The sequence below is a fragment of the Lepus europaeus genome, chromosome 3, assembly GCF_033115175.1.
Source record: "Lepus europaeus isolate LE1 chromosome 3, mLepTim1.pri, whole genome shotgun sequence".
Classification (NCBI taxonomy): Eukaryota; Metazoa; Chordata; class Mammalia; order Lagomorpha; family Leporidae; genus Lepus; species Lepus europaeus.
The window spans coordinates 125,136,461-125,145,530 of NC_084829.1; the positions used below are offsets into that span (position 1 = coordinate 125,136,461).

Sequence of the window (9,070 nt, forward strand, 5' to 3'; positions counted from 1 at the left end):
AATCTATGCCTGCAACAATGACTGGCATGGAGTAAGAATTCCATTCGTATATGCTAAATAGATGCTAAATAAATAAATAAATGAACAAAACTCCGTGAGTATACATGGAAGCTATTACCATCTCCAGAAGTCCAGAAAAGTTGAGTCTCTATCCCCAGCTAACCAGCTGATTTTGACACAGGAGTAATTCAGTCTCTGGTTCCTGTACAAGAGTGTCTTGTTTGGTTTCACTTCTTCTTCTTCTCCATGCTTCGTATTCTGCAACATCTGGTTTATGGATAAGTTTGTTGTCTCTTCCTCTCATATTAGTCCAGACCATTGGTTCTTTGAATTATATTTATACTGATGACCTACTAGACAGACTTCCTTAATCTGGTCTGGCCTCCATCAGTCTATTCTGCCTGCCACAGCTATTGCCCCACCCCCTGTCTGTTCCTAATCTCCTTCATATTCTCCTTGGCCTTTTTACAATACTCTGTAATCTAGGGTAAGCCTTGGCCTAGCAGTTAAGACACCTGCATTGCATATCAGAGTTTGATTCCTGGCTCCAGCTCCTGACTTGCTTTCTGTTAATGCAGACCCTGGAAGGCAACAGTGATGGCTCAAGTAATTAAGTCCCCGCAACCTACCTGGGAGACCTAGACTGAGTTGGCTCCTGGATGCAGCCAAGGTTACTGGGGAGTGAACCAGCAGAATAGGATAGTCTCTCCATCTGTCTCTTTATCTCTGAAATAAACAATACCCTGGTGTCTTCACTACTTCTTCCTTCCTGAACACAGGTTTTTCTTCCCATTTTCATATGCTGTATTCTCTCCTGAGCCTATGTCTTAGTCTATGTCTTTTTATATAGATTCTCCTTTTGGGAGAGCCTATATCATCTCAAATTTCTAAGTGAATGGCTCTGAAGTCTACACCTTCAACCTCAATTTATCAGTTCCCTTATATAATTCTATTTATCTTTTTAAGATTTATTTTTTTTATTTGAGAAGCAGTTAACAAAGAGAGGGAAAGACAAAGGGAGAGGTCTTCCATCCACTGGTTCACTCCCCAGATGGCCACAATGGCCGGAGCACCAGGTCTCCAACATGGTTACCAGGGACCCAAGCATTTCGGCCATCTTCTACTGCTTTCCCAGGAGGGAGCTGGATTGGAAGTGGAGCAGCCAGGACTTGAACCAGTGCCCATATGGGATGCTGGCACTGTAAAAGGAGGTTTAACGTACTGTGCCAAAGTGCCAGCCCCTCCTCATATATTTCTAACGATGGCTGTGCAGATTCTGTAGGGGTCAGTCGGCTTCCCAAATCAACTTCCCTATCACTTTTTTTTTTTTTTTTTTTTGCCACCGTAGCTTTACTAAGCTCACAGACCTCAAATCATAGAATCACTAATGATTCTTCCCAATCTTTAAAAAGAATCTGGGGGGGGCGGTGCTGTGGCATAGCAGGTGGAGCCACTGTCTGCAGGCATCCTTTGTGGGTGCTGGTTTGAGTCTCGGCTGCTCCACTTCTAGTCTGACTCTGCTGTGGTCTGGGAAAGTGATAGAGGATGGTCCAGATCTTTGGGCCCCTGCACCCACCTGGGAGACCCAAGGGAGGCTCCTGGCTACTGGCTTCAGGTTGGCACAGCTCCAGCCATTACGGCCAGTTGGGGAGTGAACCAACAGATTGAGAACCTCTCTCTCTCTCTCTCTCTCTGCCTCTCCTCTTTCTGTGTAGCTCTGTCTTTCAAGTAAATAAATAAATCTTTACTAAAAAAAATAATCTGGGGGTGGGCATCACCATTGTGGCACACCGGCAGTAAGACACAGCCTGCAATGCCAGCATCCCATGGGGGTGCCAGTTCCTGTCCTAGCTGCTCTACTTCTTATACAGTTCCCTCCTGGTGTGCCTAGGAGGGCAGCAGAGGATTCCCCAAGTGCTTAGGCCTCTGCACCCTCATAGGAAACTCGGATGAAGTTCCAGGCTCCTGGCTGCAGTTTGACCTGGCCCCGGCCGTTGTGGCCATTTAGGGAGTGAACCAGTAGATGATGGATATCTCTCTCTCTCTCTCTCTCTCGCTCTCGCTCTCTCTCTCTCTCTTTTTCTCTGTCTGTGTGTGTGTGTGTGTATCTCCCACATCTCTGTAACAGCCTTTGAAGTAAATAAATGAATACTTATGAACATTTTCTAAATTTATTTTCATTTTATTTGAAAGGCAGAGAGATATCAAAAAAGAGGGAAAGAGAGACCTTCCATCTCCTCATTCACTCCCTGAATGCCTGCAATGGCTGGGGCTGGGAACTCCATCTAGGTTTCCAAAGGATGGTAGGGACCCAACTTGAGCCATCATCTGCTGCCTTCTTGGATGTGCATTAGCAGGGAGCTGGAATCGGGAGTGGAACTGAGAGTTGAAAAGCACTCTGGTAAGGGACGCAGGCACCCCACACAGCATTTTGACTGCTGCACCGCCCACCCCCTTCTCTATTCTTCATGTATTCCATACTACCAGACACCAAGTCCTCCTAGAGTCCCTTGGTAACGCCTTAGTTTGTCTTTCCATAACTTGGCTGCACTTGCCTCTCTGACCTCATCCTACACTGTTCCCCAGTACAGGATCCCATCTATAACCAACCTGGCCAGCCATCTTTGTTACAGATTCCAGGCCTTGGCCATTGTGATGGCTAATTTTAGATGTCAACTGGATGAAGGAGTCACTAGAAAGCCGGGGAAGCATTATTTCTGGATGTGCCTGTGAGGATGTCTCCAGAGGAGACGGTGTGAGTCTGTGGGCTGAAGGGTTGGATCCGCTCTCCATGTGGGCAGACACTGTCCCGTCGGGCGGGGACCCAGATAAAACAAAAAGGCGACAATTTCCTCTCGTTCTGTTGTGGAGCTACACATCCTCCTCCTGCTGCTCTTGAGCGTCACAACTGCAGGCCGTCCTGCCCTGGGACGCCAGGACTTACACTGTGGCACCCAGGGTTTCCAGGTCTTCAGCTCATTCTGAGAACTGCACCAGTGACTCTCCTGAAGCGTTAGGGCTAAGCCTGAGTCACGCTACCGGCATCCCAGGAGCTCCAGCTTTCAGACAGCCTGCTGTGGGATTTCTCAGCCCCAAAATCACATGAACTAATTCCCCTGATAAATTCTCTCTCCTGTGTATGTATCTCTTATCTATCTACCTACCTACCTACCTACGGACCTATCATCTGTCTGTCTCCTACTGGATCTGCCTTTCTGGAGAACCCCAGAAATCACCCTGGATCCCCTCAGCCCTTCCTGCACTTCCAGGCCTTTAAGATCAGCTTGGGGGTGGGGGGCCAGCGCCGTGGCTCACTTGGTTGCTCCTCTGCCTGCGGCGCCGGCATCCTATATGGGCACTGGGTTCTAGTCCCTGTAGCCCCTCTTCCAGGCCAGCTCTCTGCTGTGGCCCAGGAGTGCAGTGGAGGATGGTCCTGCATGGGAGACCAGGAGGGGGCACCTGGCTCCTGGCTTCAGATCAGCGTAGCTCCGGCTGAAGTGGCCATTTGGGGGGTGAACCAACAAAAGGAAGACCTTTCTCTCTGTCTTGCTCTCTCACTGTCTATAACTCTACCTGTCAAATAAATAAAATAAAATAAAAATTTAAAAAATAAATCAGCTTGGGAACCATTTTCAAGTTGTACTTTCATCTAATGCCCACTTCCTTTTCCCTTTCCTTACCACGTATTGTGAGTATTTTAAATACCTGGCACCTAGCAAATAATGAGCGGTACCTATTATTGTTAATGGCAACAATAATAACTAATACATTTCAATCTTAGTTCCCACAGTGAAGTGAAAACTCTTAAGCACTTTTTTTCCAACCTCATCACATCAATCACATCCTGGGCCATTAGGAGATACTCAGCATTCTCCTAAATAATTCTCCTCTTCTAAATAATTCTCGGTGCAACTAAACTGAAAGCAAAACCAAATCATTGTAGTAATCAAAAACAAAATTTTGTAGTAATACAAAAACATTGTAATCATGTTTTAGTTTATTTCTGCATTGTTATGATTTTAAAATAAGTAATAAAAAGACAAAGCAAACAAAAATATCCAGTATTTGATAAAGTGGCAAAGGAAAGGACAGTTTTGAAATTTCAGGAGTAAAAAGGCTAATGTCTATGTAGCATCATTTCTTTCGGGGAGCTCATGGAGTTCTATTTTATTCTGATTCTAAGAATTCTCAATCAGGACCAGCATTGTGTCATAGCAAGCCAAGCTAGGATGGGATGCATCAAGGCCGGATGCATCAATGGGATGCTGTAAGACCGGCATGTGGGCACTGGTTCATGTCCCTGCTGCTCCACTTCTGATCCAGCTCCCTGCTAACATCGTGGGGAAAGCAGCAGAGGATGGCCCAAGTGCTTGGGCTTCTGGGAGACCCAGATGAAGCTCTGGCTCCTGGTTTTGGCCTGGCCCTGTGCTAGCCATTGTGGCCATCTGGGGAGTGAACCAATAGATAGACGATCTCTCTCTCTCTCCATCTTCTTTGTTAACTCTGACTTTCAAATAAATAAATAAATCTCTTTTTAAAAATTTCCCAATCATACTTTGGTGCTTTCTGGAACAGTCTATATTATGCACAATATGGGAATTGACATTTTGTACATAATAAACTTACCATAATTATGTGAATTTCTTACAAAAAAAAATTCAAAATTTAGGGGCCGGTGCTGTGGTGTGGTGGGTTAAGCCTCCAGCTGTGGAGCTGGCATCCCATTTGGTCGCCAATTCTACTCCTGACTGTTCCTCTTCCTATCCAGCTCTCTGCTATAGTCTAGGAAAGCAGTAGAAGATGGCCCAAGTGCTTAGGCCCCTGCACCCATGTGGGAGACTCCGAAGAAGCTCCTGGCTCCTGACTTAGGATCAGCCTAGCTCTGTCCATTGCGGCCATTTGGGGAGTGAACCAGCAGATAGAAGGCCTTTCTCTCTATCTCTCCCTCTCTCTATCTGTAACTCTAATGCTCAAATAAGTAAATAAAATCTTTTAAAAAATTCAAAATTTAGATAAAATAGTTACTAAATGGGTTATTAAAATAAAATATAATGAACCAGCTACTTAATAATTAGTCAACTGCAGATGTCAAATAAGATGTTCTTGATTCATAAATAGCATAGGGTTATCTAAAACATACATAAATAATCTGCAAGGTATATAATTTCAATATATTGTGGGAACAAAACTATCCCTAGGCATGGTACAAACTACTTAAAATCCCTTTCAAAATTATTTTCCTCTTTTGTTAACCAAACTCAAGACTAAATAAAAACATTTAAAGAAAAATTTCCTGCTTGTATACACATCCAAATTATTTTCTAACACTTGTAAATGAAACTTTAGAAGTGGTCTAAGAAATTTATGAATAGATCTCTGTAAAGTATTTTAGAATCAAGGAACTTCATGGTTTTTAATAAATTCTGGATGATATTTGTAAGCATGTACTGTGTGTTGAAATGCTAAATTAAATAGCGTTTAAAAGGAAGTGCATTTGAATGACCGAATACCAAAAATATAACGAATACTAGCTCAGGAAAGAAAAAAAAAAAAAAGCAGTCTTCCCTGACCGGGAATCGAACCCGGGCCGCGGCGGTGAGAGCGCCGAATCCTAACCACTAGACCACCAGGGAACTAACCATGAACGCTGTCTGTTTCATGTTAGTTTCTTAAATACTCACCACGTAGCTCCTGCCCAGTAGGGGAGGGATTGTCTGCTCTAAGCCACGCCCGTTCCGCTCTTCCTCCGGTCTTAGCCGGAAATTGAGGCAAAGAATCCGGGCTGCACCCGGCGGCGGGCGCTGAGGGCGCAACCTGCGCCTTCCACGTCTACTCCTCTTCGGAGAAGCCCTCCGACGCCCTTACCTTGGTCGCACAGTGGAGGTCCCGTCTCAGAGCCCAGACCCCTTAGACTACTGCCCAGCACCGCGTCATTGTGGCTGCGTGATCTTTCTTAGGCATTTCAGTCGCTTTCAAAGCTCGCCTCTGCCTTCCTCTGACACGCGGGTACTGTCGCTTGGTCGTCGGGGCTGGTAAACGTTTTGCTAAACCTGCGCTGGATGGCCACCGGCGGAGGTACTGCTCGCGAAGAGCGAGTGGGGCACGGCCCATGTCCCTGCCAGGAGCTGGTGCACAGTGAGTGTGGGTGGACGGCCGTGCAGCCTTGCGGGTCGCATATACCTGCCCCTGTTTTTGCACCAAAATAAACTTAGCTTTTAATTCCGTTTTCCATGGCCTTCGTCAGGTACCCTAGGGTGTGTGTGTGTGTGTGTGTGTGTGTTTGAGAGAGGGAGGGAGGGAGAGAGAGAGACAGCATTCTTACTTGGTACATTTAGGCTAATGAAACTAGGAAAGCTGTGGGTGGCAAGCCTGGGGGAAAAACAGGGTCCCTGCCCAGGGAGCCAAGTCTAGAACACCACACTGTGTTTATCATCCTCGTATTTTCCAAGCCGTGTTCTTATCCGGGCAATTGCTTTACCTGCCTGCATTACATACCAGGCACAGCCAGGAAATGATGCAATGACCGGAGCAGTCAGGAAAGCTTATATCCCAGCTCCAATTCAGAAACCCTCAGGAAATAGAGAGGACAATAGGGTCCCACTCGGCTTTGAAAGTGCCAGCTGTCGCGTTGAAGTACTATAACCCCAGACACCCAGCTCCTCCGCCAGGGGGAAGGAGCTCTAAGGGAGACGCCCCTGTGAGTTACAGCCTTCACCCATCCTGCAAGACGAGGTGAGCTTGCGCTGAAGATAGCTTCCTGTCTCCAGCAGCTCCGAGATGCAGTGCAAATCACTCATAGCGCTTGTCTAAAATTACTTAATACCGTGCAAACAGAAAGATTGGGAGCAGTTAGCAAGACCAACCAAGATGAAAATGGCAAGAAGATGTTTCTAAACTTAATTCTTAAATGTTAGGAGGAACACACTCGTTTTCCCCATACCAAGGCGTTCTTGGAGGTGACGTTCCAAGGTGGAGCTCTTAGCTCTTCCCCAAGGGTTGCCAGATTTCCTACAGTATCTGGGTTTGAACAAAAAGCCAAAGCAGACATGGTTCTTAGGATACTTTTAGTTTAAATTTTAAACGGGTTTAGCAATGGTATTATCCACAAGGTATAAAGAGTACAGTGAAAAACCAGACTCCTGTTCCTATTCCCTAATTCCCCTTATTTCTTACTCCCAGAGGCAAACAGTATTACCAGGTTCTTCTGTGTCTTTCTAGAAATAGTCTACATGTATAAAAACAAATATGTAGTTCCTTTTCCCCAAACTTTTTATTTTGAAATAGATCAAACCTACAGAAAATCAAGTATAAGACAGTGAACACCCATCTCCTTCTAGACTTATTGTTGTGGGGCACACAGATTAAAAACACAGCGAGACTTTTGAGATCAAATTAGGAGTCTTTATTAGCCAGCTGCAACTGCCTTCTCACAGAGCAAGTCTGGAGAAGGCAGCCCTGAGCTGCAGGGGGAGGGGTGTTAAAGGCAAAACCTCTTCTTGTCAGTCTCCTGATAGGGAGAGCACTGGACTTGAACCCCTCTAATTAATAGGCAGGTGCCCTTACCTTGGAGATCACCAAGAGTAAGTCTTGGTATTTTTCTCCATTGGCAAAGCTTTTGTTGATGGGCTTGACTGGCAGTGATGTTCCGAAAGTCAGAAGAATTAGTGCCCATAGAAGCGTTAGTTCCCACACCCACATAATTGGCGGGCTCTGGGTTTACATACAGCCAACAATCCTAGGGTAGCGTTAGGATTAGTTTCACTCAGAAAGGTGAAAACGGAAGTCAGCATGTCCAATAGGGGACGGTGTGGTACACTGGACTCTGTCTGGTTGCTTGGTCTCTCTGTAACAGATGCTAAGGATGGCTCTGGGGAGCTACCGGACATGGGCTGGGGAGCAGGAGGGGACCTTGCAGGTAGTAACCGCAGCCTTGTCTCCTTTTCCAGCCCAGTGGGGTTAAGACTTAGCTTTAGGGGTAAAGTTGAATGGTGAATTCTATTCCTGGATCATAGCCAAGTACCTACAGTCCAAGTCCCAAAGTGTGTCCAGTTGCCCACCGCTTGCCCTATCCATCTTTTACCTTTATAATAATGGGGTTAAATCGGCCCTTTTGGCACCGTTTTTGTTTGGGTCCTCTGGAGAGGCTTATAAGGTGGTCTCTGTTAGTTTAGTCGGTTATAGTCTCACAACCTCAGCTAGCAACAATGATACTGGATTGTTCCCAGGCACCCAGGAGATCCTTTGGAACAGACATAGAACTGCTGTGCTGAGATCTTATTTTACCCAATCTTCTCTAGAGTGGAGAGCTGGGGGGTAAGGCCCCGCTGCATAGCAGACATAGGCCCCCGCCCCTTTCTCCTTGATTACAAATTCTGTCACTACTGGACCCAAACAGTGAACAGAGATCAAATTGAAACCAGGGGGAAGCGAGGGAGGAGTTCTTTACAATAATGGTGCCATCCCCAGTCCTATGCAGCTCCCGGTATAGTTTATTAACAATGCTCCCCTGCTGCTAGTATGTTAAACACTAAGATACTTAGGAAGCAAGAGTAAGTCTTATCTTTTGGGTCTCTCATAGGGCTGGCGGTCCATCATTCCGGGGCTTCAGACAATGAGGCTCCTTTTACCTGGGTGTGGTGAATCCCATGGCGTTTTCCTGCTACTTTAACTGCCATTGGCGTACTCAAGATCACAGGCAGAGGTTCAGTCCATCACGGCTTGAGAGTTGAGGAATTGTGTTTATCTTATGCACACGAGCTCCCTGGGTTGGATGTTGCAGGTGTCAGCACCAGGTCAGTTAAGGGAGATCTGGTCGTGTGGCTCTCTCCAGGGCATGGGCTTGTTGGAGGACCATCTGAAGAGCTTGTAAGGACTTAAGAAAGGAGTCATTATCCACTTCTGCCAGCCGTTCCTCCCCTAGTCTGGGGAGTAGGGGTGGTGGTCTCTCAAACATTATCTCATAGGGGGTTAAACCTACATAAGGAATACACTGTGCTGTAATAGGGCGAAGGGAAAGAGGCTTACCCAATTCCTGCCAGTTTCTCCTATTTATTTTTTTTTAACTTGTTGT

The 9,070-nt window shown here is 46.1% G+C and overlaps 1 non-coding gene across 1 annotated transcript; it reads right to left on the reverse strand.

Moving 5' to 3' along the window:
- Positions 1-5,561: 5,561 nt before the first annotated feature.
- Positions 5,562-5,633, reverse strand: TRNAE-CUC (transfer RNA glutamic acid (anticodon CUC)). Its single transcript has one exon. It is a non-coding gene; the product is annotated as a tRNA-Glu (tRNA).
- Positions 5,634-9,070: the final 3,437 nt, after the last annotated feature.